Source organism: Tenrec ecaudatus, chromosome 3 (genome assembly GCF_050624435.1).
Source record: "Tenrec ecaudatus isolate mTenEca1 chromosome 3, mTenEca1.hap1, whole genome shotgun sequence".
Taxonomy (NCBI): domain Eukaryota; kingdom Metazoa; phylum Chordata; class Mammalia; order Afrosoricida; family Tenrecidae; genus Tenrec; species Tenrec ecaudatus.
The window spans coordinates 182,969,141-182,996,004 of record NC_134532.1 but is presented as its reverse complement, the minus strand read 5'-3'; the positions used below and the strand labels follow the sequence as shown (position 1 = coordinate 182,996,004).

The 26,864-nt window shown below is 46.3% G+C and overlaps 1 protein-coding gene across 3 annotated transcripts in view; it reads left to right on the top strand.

Annotated features, from left to right (window-relative positions):
* Positions 1-17,658: 17,658 nt before the first annotated feature.
* Positions 17,659-26,864, top strand: part of KLHL5 (kelch like family member 5) — an 87,834-nt gene continuing 78,628 nt past the window's right edge. Inside the window, exon 1 of one of the 3 annotated variants that reach the window (XM_075544431.1) lies at positions 17,659-17,940. The gene's annotated coding sequence lies outside the window, so the exon portion shown is untranslated. The remainder of the gene's footprint in view (positions 17,941-26,864) is intronic. The other 2 variants (XM_075544432.1, XM_075544430.1) reach the window with 2 other exon arrangements.

The following is a 26,864-nucleotide window of genomic DNA, read 5'->3' as shown; positions in this document are numbered from 1 at the left end:
GCTAAGAGGACTTAGAATCTGAGGTGAAGACGTGGCCAAATGGAAATAGAGCATTAGAGTTTGTCAAGTCTTAGTATTCCAACAGCTTGAAGGATGATTCTGAGGAAGAGAAGGAAGGGAGGTGTCTTGGTCTGATCTCGATTCCAGGCTGGGAAAGATTGGAGCACAGGTCAGGCAGCAGTCTGCAAGACAGAGAGGCTCCCGGGGAATGAGGGAAAGGGAACCTTATCCCTTAAGTCTCAACAGCAGCAAAAGAGGCCAAACTCACTGCTCTTGAGTTGATTCTGACTCAGAGCAACCCTGTATAAACATTTCTGAGACAATAACGCTTCACTAGAACAGGGAGCCTCCTCTTTTTCCTGTGAACCTACTGGTGGGTTTGAACGGCTGACCTTGTGGTTAGCAGCCCAAGGCTTAGCCCACCGCATCACCAGGGTTCCTTGCTCCATCTCATAGGTCTCTTTAGTTGGTCAGCAGAAGCTCTCCTCCCCATTTTTATTCTTAGTTATAAATACAAGTACGTCAACCATAAATCTTTGATTTATTATACCTTTTTTCCTCTTTTAATTAAAATATATATATATTTTACTGTGTTTTGGTGAGAGTTTGCATAGTAAATTACATTCCAAAACAATTTCTATACATATTGCTCAATGACATTGGCTATATTTTTCACATATCAGCATTCCTTTTATGTGTGAGTGGTTTTCTTGATACAGTGTTCACAAATCATACACCGCCATGGTTAAAACGCTTTTGAAATGAGTTAGATATACATAATTACAATCAGTTCCAGTGCTCACTTCCCCCTCCCAGATTCTCTGTTGCTCCCCACATCCCCTCACCTTCCCTGTCCCTACCGCCCACCCGTCACACACATGCACAGTAAACCCCTGCACCCGTTGTTATCTCTGTGTGTCTACTCCTTTTGTGTGTCACACACTGGGAAACCCCGTAGCAGCAATAAAAGACAAAACAAGATAAAATGGCATTAGACTTTTTTTTTTTTACAAGACCTCTTTCTCTCCTGGGAATCTATTTATCTTTTCTCAGAAGGAAGGCCTGGCGATCTCCTTTGGAAAAATCCGCTACTCCACATCCTGAGGAGCACTGCTCTACCATGACACACCTGGGGTCACCATGAGTCGAAATAAGCTTGATGGCATTTGTTCTATACGGCTTTCCCAGGCTGTCTTTGCCTTCTTTTGTGCACATGCTGTTTTTCCAGCTATTCTGTGACAGAACAGAAGATATGGTAGATGATGTTCCTAAAGTTTTGAAGTTGAGGAACAGTTTTTCCCCATTGCAATTATAATGTTCGACCAAATAATGTGCAGGTTTTCAAAAACCACACCAACACACCCACTGTCATCCAGTCAATTCAGACTCATAGCCACCATGCTCAGGGCTTCTGAGACTTTCCATCTCTACAGGAACATACACCTCGTATTCGGCTGCAGAGCGGCTAGTGGTTTTTTGTTGCCAACCTTTAAGTTAGCCGCCCAACACCTAACCCACAATGCTACCGGGGCTTCTAAAACTTGATCCAGCAGTGCTTCATCCTTAAACACCAGTGACCCGGAATGAATACTCAACGCATCTAAAAAGCCTGGTCCCCCTTGTTGCAACAGAATTGTCTAACTTTCCAATCACGTGTAACATGTTAGAATTGACAATGGCCTACAAGTTCATAGTTTTATTTTACAATTTCTCAAACACGTTCACAGATATTAAGATGATCAGAAAGAGAACCTAGGGATTTCTGAGGGCTCCAAGCCTGGAATTACCCACGGTGGGCCTCTCCGTCCTGCCTCGATGAAGGAGGAACACATTAATACACGGAAGGCATACGGGGTTCTACATGGCATTCGTGTTTCATGTTCCTGAGTCTGATATTTCATATCTGGGTCTCAGCTCCTCAAATTACTGCACGTCTGAATCAAACAATGGCACATTAAAGACTAGACAACTTGTGTTTTTGAAAGAGGGCTTTATTTTTTAGGGCTGCTCTCCAAGGAAGGAGCCCTTATGGCATAGTGAGCTACATGCTAGGCTGAGAACCACAAGGTCAGCAGTTCAAAAGCACCAGCCAAGCTGCAGGAAGAAGATGCACGCTCCTGAAAAGATTCACAGCCTCACAAGCCCACAGGGGCAGCTGTACACTTCCCTATACAGTCATATGAGTTGGAATCAACTCAGAGGCCATGGTTCTGGTTTTTAGTTTGGGGCTCTATTTAGAAAGCATGATTTTAAAAATAATCATGATGATCTATCATTCTATACAGTTATTTAGATATACACATATTGCATTTTATATTGGCAGTCTATTTAGAAAGCATGATTTTAAAAATAATCATGATGGTCTATCATTCTATACAGTTATTTAGATATACACATATTGTATTTTATATTGGCAGTCTATTTTCTTCTCTCCCTCCCCCTCCTCCCTAAACTGTCCTTGATGCCTTTATTCGTTCTATAAATGATAAAGGTCATTTACTCAATGATCTTGCCAAAGATCACTGGCAACCAAATAAAAACAGAACAACACATTCTGTAAACATGATGTGCCAATACAGTCTCAAATTTTTCACCCCAGTCTTTCACTCTAATTCCTCTCACCCCAGAAACTTTTTGAGGGATTTCCTATAGTGAATCCAATTTTAGGAGCGAAGAACATGATGTATAGAGAAGTCAAGCAACTTGCTCAAATTCATATAGTCCATAAAGGGCAAGGCTTGATCCAAGTCCAGAGGGTCTGGCTGTAAAGTGATCATCCTCAATCAGCCTGCTGTACTGCCTGCTGCCTTGCTGTGTCTGTCGCACCTCAGGCTCTGTGGGAACATTGATCTGGAATGGCCACTCAGGCAGTACAAGGATAGCGCTGCTGGCAGCTATTTTTTGTTAGTTGCGTGGAGTCCATTTCAACTCAAGGCCAACCAATGTTGTTGGAGCAGAACTGTGCGAAGATTTTTCAAGGCTGAGACTTTTCAGAAGCAGCTAACCCTGTCTGTCTTCCAAGGTACATGTGGTTGGGTTCAAAGTGCCAGCCTTCCAGCTACTAGCCAGGTGCTTAAGCATTGGCACCACCACCCAGTGACGCCTAAGAATAATAATGGCAAAGAAAACTGTAGCTCTATGTATGGTGTTGCATACAGAGCTATGTATGGTGTTGCATACATGCGACAGGACGGGCCAGAACTACCCTGTTTGGGTTTCTGAAACTTTACATTTTTATGGGAGCAGACAGCTTCAGTTTTCTACCATGGAGCAATTGGTGGGCTTGAACCACTGACATTGAAGTTAGTAGCTCGGTATGTAATGCCACGATGCCAGTTGGAAAGGACTCGATGGCACTGGGTTTGGTTTGGGGGTTATGTAGGGATGGCTTACACCTGTGTGCACAGAAACAAAGGGCTCACAGCTGGACTGATAGTGAGAGGAGAGTGTGAAATTGTCAGGTATTTCATTTTGCTTGGCTCCACAATGAACAGCCATGAAAGCAGTAGTCTCATGGCCTAGAGCACTGAGCAAATTATCAAGGGCTCATGAGGGAGGGGACAGTGAGGAGGACCGGGAATGAGGACCTGATGCCAGGGGCTTAAGTGGAGAGCAAATGATTTGAGAATGATGAGGACAATGAATGTACAGATGTGCTTTACACAATTGATGTATGTGTGGATTGTGATAAGAGTTGTATGAGCCCCTAATAAAATGATTTTAAAAATAAATAAACTCAAAAGTTAAAAAGCCAAGCTTTCACTTCCAAGACTCAGGTGTGCCTGACCCAAGACATGGTATTTTTTGCAAAAAATAAAAATCCATTTTATTGGCATCTAATTCACATATCATAGTATTCAATAGTTCAATACTATCAAGAAGAGTAGTATAATCATCACCACAATAAGTTTTACAACATTTTCTTCATTCTTGTACTCATCACTATTAGCACCCCATTTCCCCTCAACCTTCCCGGCCATAACGCTAAGGAGCCATGTATTTAGTTTCTACCTCTATAGATTTACCTATCCTGGATCTCAAATACAGAGAAACATTTATACAGCAAACCAACTAACTGATAAGAATAACAAACTAAAACAGACAAAAAGCTCAATCCAAAAAAGGGCAGAAAATATTTTTGAAACTAGAATAAATCTAAATGAATTATGATGAGATCAAGTGATAGGGTGCTAACGTTTACCCTAACTGCATCAATCCACTTCCCAGTGCACTCTGCATGTGAGCAAGCCCTGGACAGCCCTGTGGGCAGTTCGTCTCTGGGTGTGTTGGGTCAGAGTCGGCTGGATGGCTACATGTGTGTCCAGACAATGCTCTAGGGGTATCCGGACAGTTATCCGATTGATTTTAGGCCAGGTCATTCTTTACTTTAGGGAGTCTGTCGTGTACATTATAGGCTGTTTAGCAGCATGCCCTATCACTTCCTTTCCTCCGCGCCCCCAGCTGTGAAAACACAGGTCTCTAGACATTGCCAGATGTCCCCTAGGGAGCCGAATCACCCTGCAACTCCTCCTGAGAAGCGCCAAGCCAAGCACTCCACTTACATTAAGTCGTATAATTCTCACAACTGCCCTGTGAACTTACTATCATTAGTTCCATTTCACTCACTTCACACCACTTCTATCCTATAATCGAATCATCCAGAAAGAGTATTAAGAAGGGGGGGGGGATCATAATCTGATCAGCTTAATTACTTCTAATTATCTTACTTGCAGATTAGCCATCTCCTTTGGTGATGCAGCAATACTTGGACTAGCCTGCTGGTGTGGGGAGAAGCGTTCCTTTATGAGGAGCTCTGTTTGAGTCTTGGGGGGAAGTTCTAGTCTCCTCACTCATTGTGGTTCATCTGACACTGAACACTGGTTTCCTGAACACTGATAAAATGCCAGGCAGCATTCTGAGCCCGGAGACACGGTGGCCATGACGTCCTCCCCCTCCCATTCTACTGGCAAGGTCCATCGGAATTCAAAACAATGATCCAGGAAATGAGGTTACTCGTTTATCTTCAGACCATGAGAATTGTCGTGAAAATAATAATCATCATCAGGCAACAGCACAGAGGGTGAACTGTGTAAGGAGAGAGTCGAGGCTGGAAGGCACAGCGTGGCTTAAATGAGGATGTTAATGAAGGGTTCCTTTGATTCCTTTCAGGCGACCTTTGGGAAAAGACAATACAACAGGGACCCAGACAGATCAGTGGTTGCTGGAGGCAGGAGGGGGAGGTGGGGCTGACTCTGAGGGGCACCAGGGAATTTTTAGAGCCATGAGACTGTATCTTAATTACAGTGGGGATTGTACAACCGGTTTGCTAGTCGAAACTCATAAAACCGTACACTAAAAAGGGGGAGAGCTTCGGAGGGGCTTCAAAAAAGTCCTTGGGAAAATGGAATGAAACATCAATGAATTTTTTTCCCCACAAATGTTTGGAAACCTCCCTCCCCTCCATAAATTACAACTGAAACCCCTCTCTCTTGCTCTGCTGGCCTCCCCTTGCCCAGCCCCATTACAGACACACACTGTAGCCTTTGTTTGTTTGTTTTTTAAATGGAAGTTATTTAGGCTGTTGAGAATGCGGGCTGCCCTGCTGTTTGCTAGGCTCACAGTTCTCCCCTGGGCCAGAGCCTGGAATTAATGGAAGAGAAAACCAGAGAGCCCCAGGGTGGAAAAGCTCCTGAGGCCTGCTGGGGCCCACATTGACGTCACTGCTGCTCTGTCCCATCGGTGGCGGTGGTGAGATCATAGCAAACGAAGCAGACAGGAGGGCACACCGTCTCGGGCCAGCCCTGGGTCCGGCTGCACCTTCTCTGGGCTCACCTGGCCGATGGCTTCCCCAGAGGGTCCGACTGATCCGGCTTGCCACCACGGTGGTTAGCGCGCCCTGGACTGAGCAGCTTGCCCCAGACACCCGTCCACACCCAGGCCGCCCCAGAGGTGACACACTCTCATGCCCAGTGCCCAGGGCCCCCGCTGCTGGGCAGCACTGACCTTCCCCAGCACCCTCGCCGCCCGCCCCCGCCCCCAATCCTGCCCCTCAATCCGCAGGGGACAGAAAAGGCAGCTTGTTTTCTCTAAGGAAACAGACTGCACTGAGAGCAGCCAAGGCCAAGGCCAAGGCAGGAAAGAATCTGCTGGGGCTGCTTTCCTTTCCAGGGGTGCACAACCAGTGCATGCAAGGTGGGCGGCACAGAGAAGGGAAACCCGCCTTGGGGCGGATTCCCAGAACAGCGTTTCTGGCAGCGAAATGTATTCTCTTATACATTATACACACGCACACACATCTTCTATGCCGACGCAGAAAAACACCGTCAAAACTTTGTTCTGCTAACCTCGAGCAACCTTTGTCTCTATAGGAAAACAAGGAACCCATCAGCTCAGAGTGGGTGCAGCCACCAGCCACCACTTCCGAAGGTGGGAAGACACTTCTTGATTTTCCTGAGGCTGGCAGGTGGAGGGGAGGACCAGCGAGCAGGAGGGTCAAGAAGAACTGGTGTTCGTCCAGTTCCCAATGTCTGGCTCAGACCATCTGCCCTGCGGGTGTCTCTGCGTGTGAACGGTGCACGCCTCCTCCCGGTCCACTGTGTTGGTCTCTCGATGAGCTGGTCAGCCGCCAGTTACTCAGCCAGATCTGTTCCCCAAGAATTCTGTGCGAACTATAGTCCCCGACTGAAGAATGCAAGGGTGATTGCAAAGGATGCGGGCTTCTGAAAGGATGGACAGCGTGGGAGAGGAGGACGCATAATGATGGATAAGAACTTTACCTCTCTGACTCTTTGTCCTTTCTCTGCACGACAGCCAGAAACACAGTGTGGCGTGCGCTACAGGCCTCTCCTGCTGTCCATGCAATGTCGCTGAGGGGGATTTTCTAAGAGCCAACCATCAGCGCAATAACAAACCTAAATGCCTAACCTGGCAACCTGTTGCGGTCAGAGCCGTCATGCACAATAAAGCAACATGCTGCCCCCTCCTCTGCCGTGCCCTTGACTGGTTGTGGATGTGGATGGATGTGTGATCCAGAGGTCTTCCTTCATGAACTGGCTTTGGGGAGTGGATCATAAGGCCTTTCTTCTTAGTCTGCCTGGCTCTACATTCTAGATTAAAAAAAAACAAAACCCACAGCCTTTGAATTGATGCCAATTCATACCAACCATATAATGACAGAGTAAAACTGCCCCTGTGGGTTTCTGAGACGATAACTGTTTATGGCAATAGAAAGCCCTGTCTCCTGAGGAGTGGCTGGTGGTTTTGAACTGCTGACCTTGCGGTTAGCAGCCTAATGCATAACCATCCTGCCACCAGGGCTCCTGGCAGAGCCTAAATAAAAGCCCTGCAGACATCTGTTCAGCCTCATAGTGATACCCAAGACTCCACTGACAGGTGGTTACTGGACATGAAATGCTTTGACCAGGAATCAAATCCATGTCTCACACATGGGAGGGGGGAATCCAGCCCCTGAAGTAAAAGGAAACTACTTAGTATGTGTAGTAGTAATATCATCTATTGTCAATTTGAGACTTAAGAGTGAAGTGGTGGAGTTTAACCTGTCCATCAAGTCACAACTTGATGACCTCATTTGGAGGTGCTAAAGAGATAAAATGGCTCACTGGAGGCAGGACACACAGACACTCCCTGTGAGACATTCCTGTTGAGAAGACATATTGAGCTATGCTAGATCCCGGGAGCTGAGGAGCCACATGGAGACCCCTGCCAATGCTGAGATGCTTCCACTGCCACTGGATCCACAAGATTTTCACCCACTGGCCTGTGATCTTTCTTCCTGCATTCAGCGTCATTGCATGTGCTGCGTGAGTCTAACAAAGAATTTATAGACTGGTAACGAACATATGGGCTAATATTGGATTTATAGACTTAACCTGGACTAACACAGTATGACTCTTCTAGTGAGTCTTTGCAATGCCCACCAAATGATTGGATGAGACCATGCAAATAGTATTCATGAAATCCCGGGGATTGGTTAGTTTTGCCACTCCACTGGGTATAAAAGTGAGCCATCTCAGAAGCAGGAGTAGAGGAATCCCTCAACTATCAAGAAAGATGACCTAACAGTGAAGTGCCAAGACCTTGACACAGAGTGGTGGGCTTCCTGACCCACAGAACAAGGCAGAGGCCAAGGGGTCACATGGCTGAGGACTGGCGAGATGATGGGACTGTTGGCATGATCAAGAAGAGGACTCATGACTATCCTTAATGTTTTCTGATCCTGACCTGTGGGAGTCCATTGACTTCCCTAATAAACCCTTGTAAATGTGAGGATTGTCTGAGTCCTGAGTGGCCAGTGCGATGGATGACTGAACCCAGCAGCGAAACAGAGTGCTGTGGGAGGGGAGGCTGGTGTTCAAACAGGGTGAAGAAGGTTGGAGGGGGAAGCCATGCCTGACCTTTGCCTCGTAGGAATCATCCTTGGGCAACATGGCATTGGATTCTCTTTCACCCATGTGCAGCCAGAGCAGATCCAATGTGCCCCCGTGCCATTTCTTCAACCACAAAGCCACTTTTTCCCTCAGTCTGGCTTAGTTAACTAACTATGAAATTATTCTCTGAAAATATAAAGCAGAGGTCACATTTCAAGTTGTGTGATAGGTGTCAGGTTGGGGTCCTGTCTGGTAGACAGTGAATTTGGAAAAAAATGTATTAAAGACAAAGATATGTCCTATGTCAATATTTAGCTCATGAGAATCCAGTCACAACCAGAAGTCTTGCAACATTTCTTTTAAGTGCCATAAAGAAGTAGGTTGAGAAGCTGGAAGGTTTCGTTTATTTAATGCATGGAAATAAATATAAGAACTTTGTATTCATTTCTTTGACCTTGAAATTTTGTAGAACCTTCTATTATGGATCTTATTTTTTAAAACCCTGAAACTTTTAGTAAAAGACCAGAAGCAAACTCACTGCCATCAAGTCCATGCCGACTCACAGCCACCCTGTAGGGCAGGGTATATAGCTGCCGCTGTTTCTAACTTTTCATGAAAGTAGAGCGGCTGACATTTCAAACTGCTGGCCTTGCAGCGAGCAGCCCAACGCATAAGCACTATGCTACGAGGGCTCCTTGAAACTGGTGGCAGAACACTATAGGCTAAAGGAAAGGTCCCGCCGGTGTATGTTATAAGACAGAGAGATATGATCATGCTCTAGTAAGTTGCTTTTATTCAGAGCTTCATAGGCACAGAGACTTTTCATTCATTCAGCAATTATTTATGAGTGTCTCTCATTGAAGCCCTTTCAGCTACTCAGGAGAGAGGCCAGGAAACCAAGGTTTAAAGCCTGTCAGGCAACTGCTAGGATACAGGGCGAACAGGGGCGGTGAGAGCAGAGTTCAGAAGGTCCAGGGTGAGACCCCAAGAAGAGATGACCCTGGGAGCTGAAACTTGAAAGACAGGCCAGCGGAGATTGAAACTGAAAGGAAAAGCATCACTGTGGGGGAGATTGTATATTCTAGAAGCCAAATTGTGTGTTCTGGAAACTGAATTGCTCAGAGTGGACCCACAGCTGGCGAGGGAGACAGGGTTAGACTGTGAAAGACCTGCCAACCGTGCCAAGGTGTTTGGCCTTTACCTTGAAGGCAAAGACAGTTCTTAAAGCATGTGTAAGCAGGATATTGGGATGAAAACAATTAGGCTTGTACTTTTTAAAGGTTAGGGAGGCTGGAAGGAGGGTGTTTCAAGCCTGCTGTACAAAACCCTTCCCCCCACCTCCATCCCACCCCCCCACCCCCAGTCAAAACGTGGCCTGATTTTAACAGGCCTACTTATGAAATGGTGAATGGAAATGTGTGCATGAGAGAATGTACATTCCTTGTGCTTGCCCCAGCGCTGTGTGCCAGCAGGTCTTGCCTGAGTGCCTGACCCAGCAGTGGGTTTGTAATGACCTTTCCTCATGTGCATGGAAGGTGTGAGTTTTGACTGAAGAAGGGGCTCCTACAAGCGGTCAATCACGACAGTTTGAGATTGTATTGTCACTGAGCCCTAGCCTTCCGACCAGACGTGAGAATGAAGCAGAAGTGCCAGGTGACTGGGAGAAAGACAAGGTTTTCGACTCCCGCCCGGGAAACTCACAGAGGTCGCTCTGAGATAGGAAGGACGGGAGACAGTGACTGGGAAGGGCCATGTACTTGTGACAGGAACCCTGAGTGGAACAAGCTAGATGGCTCCCACGTCAAAGACAGCAACGCACCCTGAGTGGGTCTGAGAAAGGGGCCCAGTGGGGAAGGAAATGAAGCAGATTGCCTGTAAATGTAGACCTGCCCTGTGGGTGTGGAAGCTCGCTCTGAGGGTAGAAACTATCGAGTAGTAGTGGAACAAATGAGAGACGTTATTGCTGTTGTTTATATGTTCCATGATAATTTCATCTTAACTCCCCTTCATTCATTTTGGAAAATTCTAGATTACCTTGAATACGAAAGACCGAAGAAGAATGGATGCATGTGTACTGTGTGCTGGAGAAGAACATGGAAAGGACATGGACTGATAAAAGGACAAGCCAATCTGTCTTGGAAGAAGTAAGGTCACAGTGATCCTTAGAGGCAAGGATGGAGAGACTCTATGTTACACACCTTGGACACATTGCCAGAAGAAACCAGTGCCTGGAGAAGGACACCATGCTGGAGGGGCAGCAGAAGAGAGGAAGGGCCTCAAGGAGCTGGGCGGACATAGTGGTTGCAACCTGGGCTCAGGCCCAGAACAATGGTAAGGGTGGTACAGGACTGGGCAGTGTTTTGTTCTGTTGTGCATAGGGTTGCTATGGGTTGGAATCCCCTTGATGGCAGCTAACAACAACAATAGATTACCTTGGTTGTGGTAAAGGAAACACAGCTTTGGGTGTATGTTAGACTAGGTTGACTAGAGAAACAAATCTAGAGACACTCCTATATGTACAAGAAAGAGCTCTGTATCAGAGAATAATTATATATTAAGAAAACATCCAAGCCAAGTCCAGATCAGGCCCATAAGTCCAACACTAGTTCACAACTCCTTCTTCAGACCCACACAGCACATGCAGGGATGCAAAATGCAGGAAAATGACAGGCCAGTGGGTGCAAAGTCTTGTGGATCTGTAAGGTCTCTCTCTCCTGGCTAAATTCCAACCTCGGTCCTTGGCTCCGCACGAGAACCAATTCATGCTGAAGCCTGGCTCGTGATCCAAGTGAATTTAATGGGAGTTAAAAGAAGCTTCAGGTTTTACGTGGCACCCATAGGATTCCTTTTGACCTTGTGGCCTGGCAGAGACTGTTCAGGGTCACGCAAAGATCTCTCTCCCAAGTTTTCCTCCGAAAGACCAGCCAAGACAAGACAAGCCCCCTCTCCCTCCCGGTTCCTGCCTTTTCGAGGATTCCCGGGGGAGGCGTGGTGAATGACCCCAGGTCGCTCCCATTGACTGAATTGCAATCAGCTGGCCCAGGTGGGCTGCTCCAGGTGTAACGCCCATCCATGCCCACCGGTGGGAAAATCCAGCTTTGTCCTATGCTGGCTCTCCTGGGCATGCGTCAATGGACTTCCCAATCCCTAGGCTAAGCTACCTAACAGATCCCTTGGCAGTTGAAGCATCTCCAGGGCTCTTGCTGGTCTCAGCTTGGCTCCACCTGGCTTGTCAACAGGTTGGCGCAAACAGAGAGAGAGTGTGTGGTCTGATTCCAGGGAGAAAGAGAGGAAGTCCCCATCTGTCATTAGAAGGCCATGCCCACCAGGAGGCATCATCCGACTGTGACTTGATTGACAGGCTAGACTCCACCCCTAAACTTTTTTTATCAAGTTGGCATGAAACTATGTAACTACCACAGGGTTCTATTAGGGAAAGTTAAAAAGGAAAACAGATTATCCTGAGGAATCAAGAGAAAGTGGAATAAGAATGTGAGGTGAATTTCACGGGATTAAGGAGGGTTTACTTGGTCACCTGCCTTTCCTTACCTGGAGGATCTCCATGCAGGGGTGTGATCTTGCCATACCTTATATAACCATGCATTTTAATAGGAGGCTCTTATATGTCAAAACTTGGCTAGCAGAAATATCTTAAAATTTTAGATAATTCTGCACCTCCATCTCATTCCGAGGTTTCAGACTTTTAATTTACATACCATATATAATAATAGTTTAAGTCTTGGTTTTTCAGCCCCCATTTCCCACATAGTCAGAGCAGGAAATGAAAAGTAATCATTTCTTTGCTAAGGGGATCCACAGACTAGGGATAAATTCTGTTATCTATCAGCTCTACACTTTACCCAGATTAAAACATCGATAACATTTGTATAATGATTATTGTCGATTAAATTTATCTGAGCACACATAAAGGACATCATATTGGCACCATCTACCAAGTTATCAGTGGAATAATAAAATGATAGGCTGAACTATTCCACTTCTGATCACTGATAGGATGTTTTATCTTAAGGAAAAATACTAAGACCTTAACAGAATTTATTGAAGTAATCTATCATTACCTTATGAATTTATGGATTTGTTATGCTGAAGTGGTAAGACCTCAGCATAGATTCTTAGCTGTAACTACTTCTTTAAAACCTGTTCCTTACTATTGCCAGAATGAGAAAGATAAAAACAGCCTTTTCAAATTCTAATTTAAATTGGATAAAACCAGGCTGAATTTTAGACCTTCTTATTAATCTACTTTTGATGACTCTATTTATATGCTATATGAAACGCCTTTGTCCATTGCAACAAAAAAAGAGTTGTCCTATGTACAGTCATTCTCTAGTTTTAAAAATAGTGTGTCTCTACTATGTGACAGATGTTGTTGTTAGGCGCCAATTATGTGTAGATTCTGTTTGTGGGGTCTCACGGAGACCCCCCTACCACAGAATGTGCCATCCTCACAATTGTTCTTATGCCTGAGCTCACTGTTGCAGCCACGGTGTCCTATGTGACAGGTAGCAGTAAATAATAGACCCAGGGGATGGAACACTGAGCTGTGTGCACAGGCTTCTGCTCTAACCACGTGTACATTTTAACAGGGGTAGGTAAGGAGATCTAACAGCTAAGCAGTTGGCAGTTCATGAAAACTTGGTGGCTGAAAGCTACCTAGTAGCTCCCTAGGAGACAGAGTGGGCAATCGGGCCCCATAAAGGTGGTTGCTGGGTGCCAATGAGTCAGTTTGGGCTCACAGCAACCCCATGGATGACATAAGGAAACACGGCCTCGTCCTACACCCTCTTCACAACAGGGGCTATCTTTGAGCCTCTGGTTGCAACCACTGGGCTGATCCATCTGATTGCAGGTCCTTTGTCTTTCTTGTTGCTCCGCTGCTTTACCAAGCATGGTGTTCTTCTCCAATGACTGATCGCTCCTGACAATGTATCCAAAGCATAGGTGGCCGAGTCTCGCTGTAAGGTTTCTCGAGTGGGTAATACCTCAATTCTTGGCTTCGGATGATGAAAGAATTAACATCAAAGCCTGTTTTGTGATCCAAGTGGGGGTTTTTATGAAGGACAGGACAAGTTTCAGGTTTTACAGTCTCGCAAGGGTACACGCTATTTCAGGGAAGTGTGCAGAGCCGCGAGGAAACTGCGCTGGGGCTCACAACTGGTCACGAGCAACCTCGTGGAAATGGGGGAGGGATCCCAGGGACTGAGGGAGGGCAAGAGGACTGAGGGCTGAGGTCAGAGGGGGTGCGAGACATGAGTGGGGACAAGAGCATCAGGGGGGCAAGAGTCTGTGGGCCCTGAGTAAACCCTCAGCAGAAGCATTGGGCTCCAGAGCACCCCCTGGGGGCACACCCAGGCAGCAGCCCATGTGCACCTCCACCCTCCGACTTGCCTCTGTCCAGGAGCAGGGTAAAAGAACCTAAGAGGAAGTTCCAGAACATGCCTCCTGCCTTTATTCTGGCCCACCCCTTGGCTGGGGGAGACGTGGTATTGGTTGACCCCACTGGCTATGTGAAGTCCATCTGGGTGATGTCATGGACCCGGGCCTAGTTTGGGCCACCCACGAGTGCCTCCCACCTGGCTGGGCTCTTGAATTTGAGCATGCTCAGTTAGAGTGTTCATAATGGTTGCCTGATTTCTTCTCAACCTCCTTTATGGGGGCCTTTGCAGGCATGGGAGGGTCAACCCCCTTGTCCCTGATCTAGCTACCTAGCATCACTATCCTTGCTTCTAAGGAGCATTCTGGCTGTACTTCTTCTAAGACAAATGTGTTTGTTCTTCTGGCGGGCTATTCTTCACTAGCACCCTAATTCAAAGGCATAGTTTTTCAGTCTTCCTCATTCATTGTCCAGCTTTTGCATGTGATTGAAAATACCATAAAGATTATAGCCTAGGCAACCCTAATGGGACAGTTCTACTCTGTTATATGCCTTTTTATGAGTCAGAACAACTCAACAGTATATGATATCCCACTCTCCAAAAAGCAAGCTCACCACCATTGGGTCAATGCCAAGTCATGGTGATCCTGTAGGAGAGGGTAAAACTGCCTCTGTGAGTTTTCAAGACTGTAACCTTTTACAGGTGTCGAGAGCCCCATCTTTCTCCCTAGGTATGCCTAGTGGCTGCAGAGTGTTGACCTTGTGGTAGCAGCTGAATACATAACCACTGTGCCGTTAGGGCTCCAACATCAGGCAGTGCCAAATGCGAAGAAATGTGAGGATAAAGTCTAGTGGGTGAGAGAACACTGCCCACATCTTGATACTGTCTCAGTTCTTCTTGGCTAACCCCCCAACTTGTACCGTCCACTGATGGGTCTCCAGAGGGAGAATAGGGCGACCACCTTATTCCATATGAAGTTATTGACCAACACTTAAGAAACCTAATCTGTACCCACTTTTTAAAGAGAGGCATTATTAGTCAATTTTGCAAAATCAAGGACCCAAGCCTTAGAAGACAAAACGAGCTGGCAGGCCCAACAATGGTTTCGCCGAGCAGTACATAGGTCCTAGTTTGTGCGTTCCTAATTGAGTTCCTCATTGGTTGAGTCTTAGGAGGTTGACAGCCCTCAGCCCTGCCTCGTTTTTTTTGTAAAGTTTCTACCAGCAGGGCAGATTCACAGGTCTTTTGTTTCCTTAATCCCTGAAGATGGACCAGTTTGAGGTATATTGCTCACAGTGGTGGGGGGGGGGTGCAGGTTTACCGAGTGGTCGGGAACAGGACCATTCATCCACACATTCAGCCAGACATATGACCAGAATAGCCCCAAATCTTCCAGTCAGAGGGACACCGAAGGTTGAACAGGCAAGTGTGTCTGCAGAACCAGAGGCCCGCGTGGAGGAGCGCAGCGAGATGCAGCGGGAAATCACATCATGCAGGCATGCTTTATTTGACTGGCTTTTATGGGGGTAGGAGCCGCGGTGATGTCGCAACTATGCCTAGTAGGCAGTTTGAAACCATTAGCCGCTCAGAGGGAAAAGGGCTGGGCTTTCTATTCCCATAGTTAGTTAATCTGGAAGCCAAAGGGGGCGGGGGTCACTATGAGTCAGCAGTAACTCCATGGCAGCGTTTTGTTTTGTTTGTTTTTTTCAATTGGAGTAGTGGAACAAATTAGCTGAAAACACAGATTAGTAAAACAAATGAAAAAATCTCAGGATAGAACAATGCATTTCATGTGTTAGGAACAAAAGGACATGGTGTCTGGGAATTCCTATTTTTTATACTGGGATTCAACTTTTGACTGGAATAGTGATGCTTCTGGATCTTTTATTATGGACTTAAAGATGGAGTAAAAACTCCAACAGTGAACAGTAAAAAACTGTTGTGTGTGTGTGTATGTGTGTGTATGTATGTGTGTGTGTGTGTGCGTGCGTGTGTGTATGTGTGTGTGTGCGTGTGTGTGTTGGGGGGGATGGTGACTATGAGCAGAATATTATTTGCTGTTAATATGCACAAATGTTAACATTGTGAAGAAAATGAGGGCTGGAAAGAAGTGCTTAAATTCCCAAAGTCCAGGCTTTGGTTTACGCAAATTTTATTTTATTTTTTTACTTAATGGACAACACTACTGAAGTAAGTTTTATCTGTGAGCCTGTGATCTGCAGTTCTGAAAAGAGTGTGAGCCAGGGGGGGGGGTTGTGGGTGAGGTCTTCAGGGGTGGAATTTGGAAGGCTTCTCCTTTCTGATTGTAACATTTGCTTCCCTTTGAACTAGCAGTTCACAAATTGGCTTCAGTGTTTTTTTTTGTTGCTTTTTCTAGTCACTTTCCCAGGGGAGTGGGAAGGGAGGGGTGGAGTGGGTGAACCACACATCCCTAAACAGATCTCCCAGCCTTCTCCGCAGCTGCCACAATGTCAATCTGCTAATAACTTGCACATCCGCCTGCGGAACCACCCGCTACCATTGGGTGTTCATTCTGAAGACATACTACAAGATTTCCTGGGCGAGCGTGATTTTACAGGGGAACAACCACAGTCAATCAGATGCCTAGTTGAGAGTAGCAACACCAAGTCTGAAAATAAAGGCATGTAAAAGTTGCTTTCAAAACCAAAATGAAGTGAACCCCTTGCACATCAGTCTAAAACCAAGAATGAAAGCCCCTCTTCCTTGCCCCCTCCCTGCCCCACCCCCGAACTCCACGAGGGCAGATGCCCTGCTCAAGCGTGATGAGTTTATGGAGAGCTCTTTAGGTTAGTAGTCATCAGATTCCCAAAAACCACAAAGGATCTCTGGTGGCACTGTGGATGAAGCGTCTGTGAGGTCGGTGGTTCTAACCCACCAGCTGCTCCATGGGAGACCGTTGATGCTATTGTTCCCATAAAGACTTTCAGCCTGGAAAGCCTATATAGGGGCCCGTGGGTCAGAATCCACTGGATGGCAGTGGACTTGGTTTAAAAACAACAAAAACCCTCTGTCGGCTTGATGGTTAGAACCGTAAGGTGCTGAGTTTTAACTGCCCCGTAGGATTTACAAAGCTGTCCGTTTTAGGGAAGTAGGGGGGCTACATCTTTCTTCTGCTGGTGGCCGAACAGGCCTGCGCTTAACCCATGGCGCCATCAGGGCTCCTATTGGGCAGGTAGGTGCTCCATAAATTCCTATTCTCAGCACACAGCATATAGTAGGAGTTGAGCGTCTTTGCATGTGGGAAGCCTCCTTTTGTCCTATTTCCATGATGCCACTGCAGTGTTGAGGGTTTACTGCTGGGGCACACACTATCTGGGGCACCGTAACGAAGAGATTCCTGCCAGGAAAGGATGGCAGGGGGCGGGGGGTTGCAGGCGAGGCCGGCTCCCTCAAAGCTCTAGGACACCACAGCCCTCGCTCTCCAGAGTCAAAATCACAGGCTGGCTTCTCTAATCGCCTTCCAGGCCGGCAGAGGGACCTCTTCTTAAACTTCCACCCCCAGGAATTCTCCCATCCCAGTTTCTGGGGGCCGGGAACAAACGGAATCTTTGTCAGGTCCGCCGCGCCCAGCCCCCTCCTCCCCCAAACCCCGCCCAGCCCTCGGCCCCTTTCTCTCCCCGCTCCCCGGGCCCGCCGGCCCGGCCGTCTGCGAGCACAGTACTCCGAGAAGGAACGCCAAGAGCGTGTCCCCGGCAGCGGCCCAGGCAGCAGCGGCGGCCCGGGAGCACGCGGCCCCGCGGGGAGGGGGCGGGGCCTGCGGGAGGGGGCGGGGCGGGGCCTGCGGGAAAGGGAGGGGCGGGGCCTGCGGGAAAGGGCGGGGCGGGCGGCCACTCGCGCCGCGCCGTGACTGACGGGCGAGCCGGGCCCGGCCCCCTCAGTCGGCCGGCCGCTCGCCCCCTTCAGGGCTGCCCCCGGAGTGAGCGCCCCGCGCCCCGGTGCAGCCACACGGAGGGGGAGTGGCCCGCTGCGGGCCGGCCGGCCCCGGGGGTGAGGCTGCCGGGAAGGGGTTGGGGGCGCCCGAGGAGCCCGGCGTCCCGTTCTCCGGCCCGCTGCCCCCCCGCCCCCGCCGGCCCTGCCGCGGCCGCCTGGCCGCCCCGCCCCGCCGTGACCCCCGGTGGCCGCCGGAGCCCGACGCGGTAAGTGCGACTTTCTCCTCGGCGTCGGGGCGGCGGCGCCGCGCGACCGGCCCCGGCCCCCCACCCCCCGCGCGGCCGCCCGCGCGTCTCCGGGCCCAGCGCCGAGCCCCTCGGCGGGCGGCTCGGAGGCTCCGTCGTGCGGGGCGGGGGCCGGACGGGGCGCAGCGTGCGCGCCCGGGGCTCGAACCCGGGCCCGGCCTCCCCGCGCCGCCCTGAAGTAGTGTAAAGTTTGAAGGGCGTGCAGCCGGGCTGCTTGCAAGTCCTGTCTGGTCAAAGAGCTTGGAAGCCGCTCCGGGTGATTTACCACCCCCCCTCCCTCCCTCGCTGGCTGTCATAACCTAATAACCTAAGTCTTAAGTTTTAAGAATTAATTGCCTCACCCACCCACCCCCGCCCGAGTGTGGAGAAACGGAAAGGGGACTTGGCCATCACGAGATCCCGCGTGCCTGCCATAAACTTTCCCGTGGAAGCTTCCGTGCCTACCTTGGGATCAGAGAAGGAGAAAAGTTTCCCGAGACGAAGAGTAAAATATCGACGATCACTTGGTTAGCGCTTCGTTCGCTTTTTAAAACTAGTTTTGGATAGATGACACAGCCACACCATTCGAGGTACCGAAGAATCATTGCCATGAAGCGCCCCCCCTCCCCCTAATCACCAAGCTGCGGGACTGCCCGATAGGGCGTCCAAAGCTGGAATCTACCGAAGCTAATGGCCTCATCTTTCTAGGGCAGAGCGGTCGGTGGGGTGCAGTGCTTTACCTACTGTGCCATCGCCACTCCTCAAGATTATACAGAATCGCCCCCTCCACCCCGCTGGAGCCCCCCAAAACTCAGTCTTACCCATTTCTTGTGCATCTCTCTAGGGATTATGCATATGCAAATGACCTTGCTTCTTGCTTTTAAAAATGAGCTGTTGTTTATTCACTAAAATATCTTGCAGTTAGTAGTTGCTCTATAAATATTAATTCTCCTTTCTCTGAGAAAAAAAGTTCAGTAAGTCTTTCCTTTTGGATGACAGAAAGCAGTAATGATTTTACCACCACCACCACCACCCCCAATCTGGTTTTAAGTGTTTACAGATTTGACTTCACTATTAATGCGGATGATCTTTTAGTTTGTCATGACTTATGTGAATACTTTAACGCAAACATGAATGTTCGGATAGTTTGAGGTAATAGGGGGAGGGAAAAGGTAAAATGAACTGATAAGATGGTTGATAGCAGGAAACAGACAACTAAAACCGAACCGACGGCCATGAAGGCACTGCTGGCTCATGAAACAGGTCTGACTCTATAGTACTGCTTCCTAGGATTTTTAGGGCTGTAACCCTTTACAGGAGCTGAAAGCCTCATTTTTATCTCGGGGAATAGCTGGTAGGTTTTGCTGCTGACCTTGCTGTTAGCATCCCAGTGCCTAACCCACTATGTCACCAGGGTCCTTACACAGAGCAAAACATACAAAAAAGACAAGTCAAAGGATATGGCAATACCAAACAGATGTGACAAAATCTTATAGCGTGGCACCCCATCAAACTTAACCAGAAAAAAACTCATAAAGGTCACCAAACACTCATAAAGGTCACCAAACAGACCTGGAACTATTAATAGGCTTTTCTTTTGTTGTTGGGTGGTGGTGTTTTTTTGTTTTGGTTTACTTTGTTGTTTTGTTTGTCTTGTGTTTGTGCTTATTATTGTGTCTACCTGTCTATCTAGATAAGATAGGCGGGTAAACAATCCAGACTAGAAAACAATGGGTCTGACAATTCCGGGGTACACAGGAGAGGGGGAGGCCAGGAGAAAGGAAGTGGTATGTCAACAAACTTAGGGACAAGGAAGCAACAAGCAACCTAAAATCGATGGCGAGGAGGGTGTAGGATGCCTGGTGTTGTTTGATCAAGGGCAATGTAGCCAAGAGGAATTACTGAAACCCAAATGAAGGCCGAACATGATGATGGTGGGGCAAGAGGAAAGTAAAAGGAAATAGAGGAAAGAACTAGGAGGCAAAGGACATTTATAGAAGTCTAAATACAGGCATATGCATATGTAAATATATTTATATATAATGATAGGGAAATCTATGTACATATATTTAGTTGTTAAGTGTTAAGGCAACAGATGGACATTGGACCTCCACTCAAGAACTCCCTCAATGCAAGAACACTTTGTTCTAATAACCCGGAATTCTGTTATGCTCACCTTCCCTGACACGATTGCTAAAGACAAAGCGGGTGCATAAGCAAATGTGGTCAAGAAAGCTAATGGTGCCCATTATCAAAAGACATAGCATCTGGGGTCTTAAAGGACTGAAGATAAACAAGCCGCTGAGAAGCCACAAAGCTCACATGGAAGAAGCACACTAGCCTGTGTGATCATGGGGTGTCAATGGGATCAGGTATCAGGCATCAAAGACACAAAACAAAACAAAAAATCATATTGATATGAATTAGGGGGAGGGCAGAGTGGAGACCCAAAGTCCATCTTTAGACAATTGGACATCTCCCCTTATAGAAGGGTCACAAGGAAGAGACGAGCCAGTCAGTCTGCAATATAGCAAGGGCAGCAAATGCACAGATGTGCTTGACAGAATGGATGTATGTATGGATTGTGGTAAGAATTGTACGAGCCCCCAATAAAATGATTTTAAAAAAGACACATACAACTTTCCTCTAGTTCTTTAATCTCTCCCCCACCCCCACCCCCCAACTCTCATGACCCCAATTCTACCTTACAAATCCAGCTAGATGCCAGCATGTACACTGGTATAGATAAGAGCTTGCAACACAGGGAATCTAGTACAGATAAACCCCTCAGGACCAATAATGAGAGTAGCAATACCAGGAGAGTAAGGGTTAGGGTTGGGGGGGGAGGAAACTGATCACAGTGATAGACATGTAAGCCCCTTCCTTGGGAACGAACAACAGAAAAGCGGATGAAGGGAGGTAGTGGTCGGTGTAAGACATGAAAGAATAATTTATAAATTACCAAGGGAGGGAGGGAAAAATGATCTGATACCAAGGGCTCAAGTAGAAAGAAAATGTTTTGGAAATGATGGCAACATATCTACAAATGTGCTTGACACAATGGATGTATGTATGGATTGTTATAAGATCTGTAAGAGCCCCCAATAAAAAAATTTTTTAAAATAGGATCTTGTACTAGAGGTGAGTCACAGTTTTGGCTCTGGACTTCCTAGAAGCCAGGAAAAAAAAGGGAAGAGGGGTAGGGGGGAGAGGCAAAGTAAGTTTCAGTGTGTTTTTAATTCTAAGTTAAAAAAAAAACAAAACAAAACCGTTCTTCTGGCAAGCAGAGCATTTTCTTGTAATGAGACCTGAGAGATACAGATTCTCATGGGCCTTAAGAAAAAGGGAACTATGTGATGCAATTGACAGCATCTTTAAACTATCCCAGTAGAAATTAATGAATCTGAGACTATTTCTTCAGTGTTCTTTAACATAAAGCAGTGCTAAAATTCTAAAGATGAATTCTCAGAAATTTTACTTCAATCCATTCATAACATTTAGGATCACCTAGAAAAGTCCCAAACTGTGTTCTCAGAAATGTGACTCAATAGTTTGTTTTCTGAAAAAAGGAATTTGAGCTCAAGTGAGGGTGAGGATGCTGGGTCGGACAGATTTCAGTAGTCTTTTACCAGAGAGTGTCTTGGAAGTTTAATATAGTAGTGCTCGTTTACTTTTATTTTAAAAAGTGTAACACTCAGTTTGTGAGCTTTGCCAAGTTTATTTGGCTGTGGAACACAAATGGAGAATAACTGAGCCTACAGGGATGGATCGATTGCATACCCTTCAGGCCATTCTTCATGGGTACTTTCTGTTTTTCAGAGCTAGAGAAGAGTTTGAAGGGAGACAATCTGGCAAGGGCCAAAGTGAATATAATCAAAGTCAGAACTTTAATATACTGTAGATCAAAGGAAAGTGACTTTTCCCCAGCATTCTTGCAATTCATCTTACATGTTGCAACATTAGACCAAATAATCTCTAGGGTTTCTCTCTCTTCTGTTTTTCATGGTACTCAGTGTCTTGAATTACACTAACTAGGATTATGCAAGTTTAAGTCATCCAACTCTGTGGTTGTAAAAAAGCCTCTCAGAGACACTATAGGACATGCTGGAAAGAGCATGGGATTTGGAAGCAGAGAATCTGGGATTGTACTGTGAATATGCAGGGTTATTGCTAGCCAGCTTCTGACCCTCTCAATCTGGTTCCTCATTTGTAAGATTTGAATGAAGACAGTGAACAGCTTGTTAATGGATAAATACTAGGAGTCTATAGGTGCTGTGTAGTAGATGTACAGCTATAGTGTGTAAGTGCAATGTATCTGGTGTCCTTCACTATCTACATGTGTTCCATTCCTGAGTACAATGGCAAGAGTTTGGAGGGCATGATTATGTTGTCTTGTTTAGTGTTCTCTATTTTACCTCTCTGGATTCTAGTATCCATGACAAGGGATACACAGAACTCACAGACAAAAGTCATGGTTAAAGATTTTATGAAGGAAGTTAACAAGTTACCGTGCTACTGAGAAATCTCAGGGTTGAGCTGTTTATCAGGATATGTTACAAAGTTCTTTTAGGGCTGTCCAAAGGAACATACTTTGCTGGAAGCCTCAACCCGAAGGCATGTACTTCAAACTCTTGGGTTAGCAAACCCAGCTTCCTGAATTCAGTGCCCAGAGGCTCCCCGCTTCAGTAAGTCTCAAGTCAAAAAGGCTTCACTTCTGTGGGTTAGCAAGCCCAGCTTCCCCAGTTGAGTGCTCAGAGGCACCCCAGTCCACAAGCCAGCCTCTTGCACAAAAGCATTCAACTTTGCTTGCCCCGTGGGTTGGGAAGTTCACTCCTCTGTTCCTGCTCTGACTCCTGCTCCTCTGATGTGTATAGGTGTCTTTTGGATCCAAGAGGTTCACTGCTCCGGAGTCTCAGGTCCGGTGAACGTGCTCCCACTCTTTGCTCTTGCTGGTAATGAGATCCCTTCTCAAGCTTCTCATTTTATACACAGCAGGATGGCACTCCAGGGAATCCTTTTCCCTGTTACTCACAGGTGAAGTCTTATCAGTTTCTTCCCCCACCTTCATACCAGACCCATGCAGGGAAACCTTGATTGGTGGGAGTTAGAGACTTTGGCTAGAAGAACCATATTAAATAATTCATCTTCCCTGCAATCATCCAACCCAAATATTTTTGGTTTCTCAGTTTCAGAACCTAAGAAATAAAAGTTGAGCGAATGAAGGATTCATTAAAAAATTTGCAGAAAGAGTATGGATAATGAAGGAGATTTCTATATGAAAATAGCTTAAGCCATGTGATCATTCTGCAGCTATATTGAGGACCAAGCTATTCATTGTGTCCACTCCACTTATGAGAAAAAGATTTTCTAATTACATCAGGCAGGATCAGTTATGCTATGGTAACAAAAGACGCCCACATTGTAGCATTTTAAAACACCAGGTTTACATCTGCAGCCAGGCTCAGCAGTAGAGCTCTGCCTGGTGTTCCCTTGGAGGCTCATGCTGTCAGAGGTTGTAGTTGGACACATGCTCCCTCAGTGGACAGGTCAAGGAAGGGGGTCTGATGGATGCACATTCTAGTTCAAGGCCCAGCACGTGAAGTGTCGTGTGTAACTTCCACTGTCATTTCAGTAGCCAAACTAGTTATAGTGCCACACCCCACTTTAAGCAGGTGGGGAAAGGCAGCACTACCATGTACCCCAGTGGAGGAGAGATGGATTAGTCTGTGAATACTTTTACTGGCAACTCCACCCAGTGGCCTTTGTGGTGCTAGGCGTTATCACACAACCTGAATAAGTCAAATCCAAATTATGGTTTTCAGTCTTCTCTTTGGAAAGCTGAACACAATATTTCTTTGTGAATGTATCTTGTGTTTAGTCATAGAACTAGGCTGATGAGAATTGAAAAGAACATCTTACACTAATTGGAAATGAAATGCTTCTTCAAACAGAACAATTAGATGTACTATTTTGGCCAAGTGAATGTCATTCTTTTTTAATGTAATTGCCATTCAGTAAACACTTAGATATGATGTGTATCAGGCACAGTGGGGGCCTATGAGGATACAAAGATAAATGGGGAGTATACAACCATAGTAGAAAATGGCTGTATTTGAGTTCTCTCTTTCATTTTCTCCTTAAGGAAACAACAGTAACAGAAATTTCCTACAGGATAAAACCCAAGTGTGTGTTTGTATACACATGCATGCACATGCCTTTTGTTATCATAGCATAACCAATTACAGGAATTTACTTAAAACTAGCTTAAGCAAATGAGTGTTTAATGAAAGAGGAATGTAGATCAATGTCACAGTGCCTAAGGGCAAGAAGTGCTTCCTAGTTTTAGACTCTACTGGGCTGCTGACACCAAGGTTAGCGATTTGAAACTACCAGCTGGTTTATGGGAGAAATAAGAGGCTTTTTACTCCCTCGAAGATCGACAGTCTTGGACATCCACAGGGGTGGTTCTCTGTCCTACAGGGTTTTTGTGAGTTGGAATCAACTTAATGGCAGTAAGTTTGATCTTTTTTTGTTGTTTTGCTTGTTTGGCGGGGGTAGGGGGGTGGCCTAAGGAGGCAATGGTCGCCCGATCAATAATAGAAAGTCAGGGGCCAGGGCTTCTTTCCGTCTCTCCAGGTCTTTAGAATTTCTTGCCAAAATCTCTTTCTACATCTACTTAAGTTTTTTCTCTAATGACGTTTTCTCATTTGCAGTTAAATGGGTGTTCTAACCTCAAGAGCTCACACACTTGAAGAAAAGTAACGAGCCTTTAATCGTTCCAAAAGATCTGGATTTTCCTAAGGGCCACATCTTGGGTAATACTCAGAGGTTAGCCACAGTTAGGCCTGGAAATACTAGAGTTGGCCTCTCAGCATGACAAGTTAGGGTTGCTGACGGGCTCCTGTACTGTTTGTGGGAGCTTGGTGATTGAGGAGGAGGCAGTTCTAGGAGCCTGCATCTTGAGATGCCATAGAACATTCTGCTGCACAATTAGCATGAGTTTAAACCTTCTAGTGGGACAGACTGATGACAATATCAGGGTAAGAAAGTAGAGATGGGGCTGACTTGTAGCAGGTAATGCCTCCTCCTGGACCCTGGCAAGGCTCATCCTCACTGTAATCCTTCATTAATCCTTTCACCCTCTGATAGTCTCGTTCTTGCATGTCACCTGCCTCCCATCCTGATCCTGTGTAAGGCTCCTTGCTTCTGAGGCTAATGACGCAGGAAGAAATAACCTTGCTCTTTGTTTGCCTCTCATCCAGTTTGGTCTCCTAAACACTATCTTATTTGAATATTGAACATTTTAAGATGCTATTGCCATATCCCACCATCAAAACATACTTTTATTCTTAATAAATTTCATGATTTTTTCTTTCTTCGTAAGCTTTATGTACTGAACTTCTCTAGCATAGCTCCATTGCATGTTCTATGTGTGTAATACCTCCTTTCTTATTGGTTGAAAACTGCCAGCAAACGACTGAGGCAGTGAGCCATGGAGAGGTTCCATATGTGACCAGGAACAGGGATTCTCAGAAAAAGAATACTGTAGTAATAGAAGAAGGTGAGTGGAAGCTATGTATGATATTAGGTGGGATTTATCAGGATATACGAACAACAAAACATTTGGGGTGGGGGATCCCTTATCTCTTAATTCTGTTAGTTTCACAAATATTTTTGAAGCCCCTTATACGTTGGGCTAAAAAGATAAACCAAAAGAGAAAAGACTTGGGCTCCAGATTGAGGGAGATCTGGACTATCCCTTTAAGATGTTCTTATCCTCTTAGTAGGTACATGAAGGGATCTTCTGCTGTTCAGCTAAATGTTCAGACTCACAGAACTACCATAGATGGTCTCCTCAGAAGGATACGAGACAAGAGCCACAGCTTGTCAGCCAGGCAGCATCCAATGGTCCTCATCAGTGGGAGTCATCCCTTTTGCAGCCCATGCAGTTTGTAGAGCCATCCGGGAGAGAGATCCAAGTGCCAGCTTAGGTGCAAGGGAGGAAACTCACTTCAGATGGGTAGGAGCCACTCAACTTAAAAGCCTCTTGTGCCATAGGAGCAACTGTCTCATACCACTCCATAGGCTGGGACATGCCAGTTACAAGAGACCTATCAGTCAAGAAAGTTAGCTTTGGCTTCCTTATCAGGTATTTCTCGTGCATTTATAGTTCCTCCAAGTCCAGATACAATTTACTAGGGTAGGGGATCATTTTTTGTGTAAGTAAAATTGCCTAGTAGCACGTTGATATATCAACTTATATCAGGTTTCAAGGGGAACAAAGCTTAAGAGTTAACTGAAGGTTAAATACAGATAGGGGAAAAGGTTTTATAAATATTTTGCTTCCACTTTTATTGTCTACATTGCCATTCACCTTGATGGAAAAACTCCTTCGGTGTCTTAGCACCTACATACTTAACATCAGATAGGAGCCATTCCCTGTCATCTTGGTGGTATTACAGTTGCTCTGTCACAGCAAATATATCTCCATATTTATAACATGTAAGGAGCGGGTGGCAAATCATTTCACCCACCAAATCAGAGGGCATTAAAGTAACCCAAGATTTTGGTACCATCATGCTATAGTCATTATAGTTCTTTTGTAAACAAGCTTTTAAAAAAAGATTTTATAGGAATAATTAGTCCAATGAACTAATGGATCATGCAAACATCAGTCTTCATGATCCTGAGACCGGAAAATCTAGATGGTACCCAGCTACCACTACTGACTGTGCTGCTAAGGATCGCATTAAAAGGTCTTGAATACAGTGGCTCTGAAGGAGAAAGACTGGGCTTTCTACTCCTGAAAACAGTTGCAGTCTCGGAATCCCACAGGGGGTCAATAGGAGTCTGCATTGACTCGATGGTAGTGAGTTTAAGCTGTTTGTGTTTTCATAAAGTGGGAG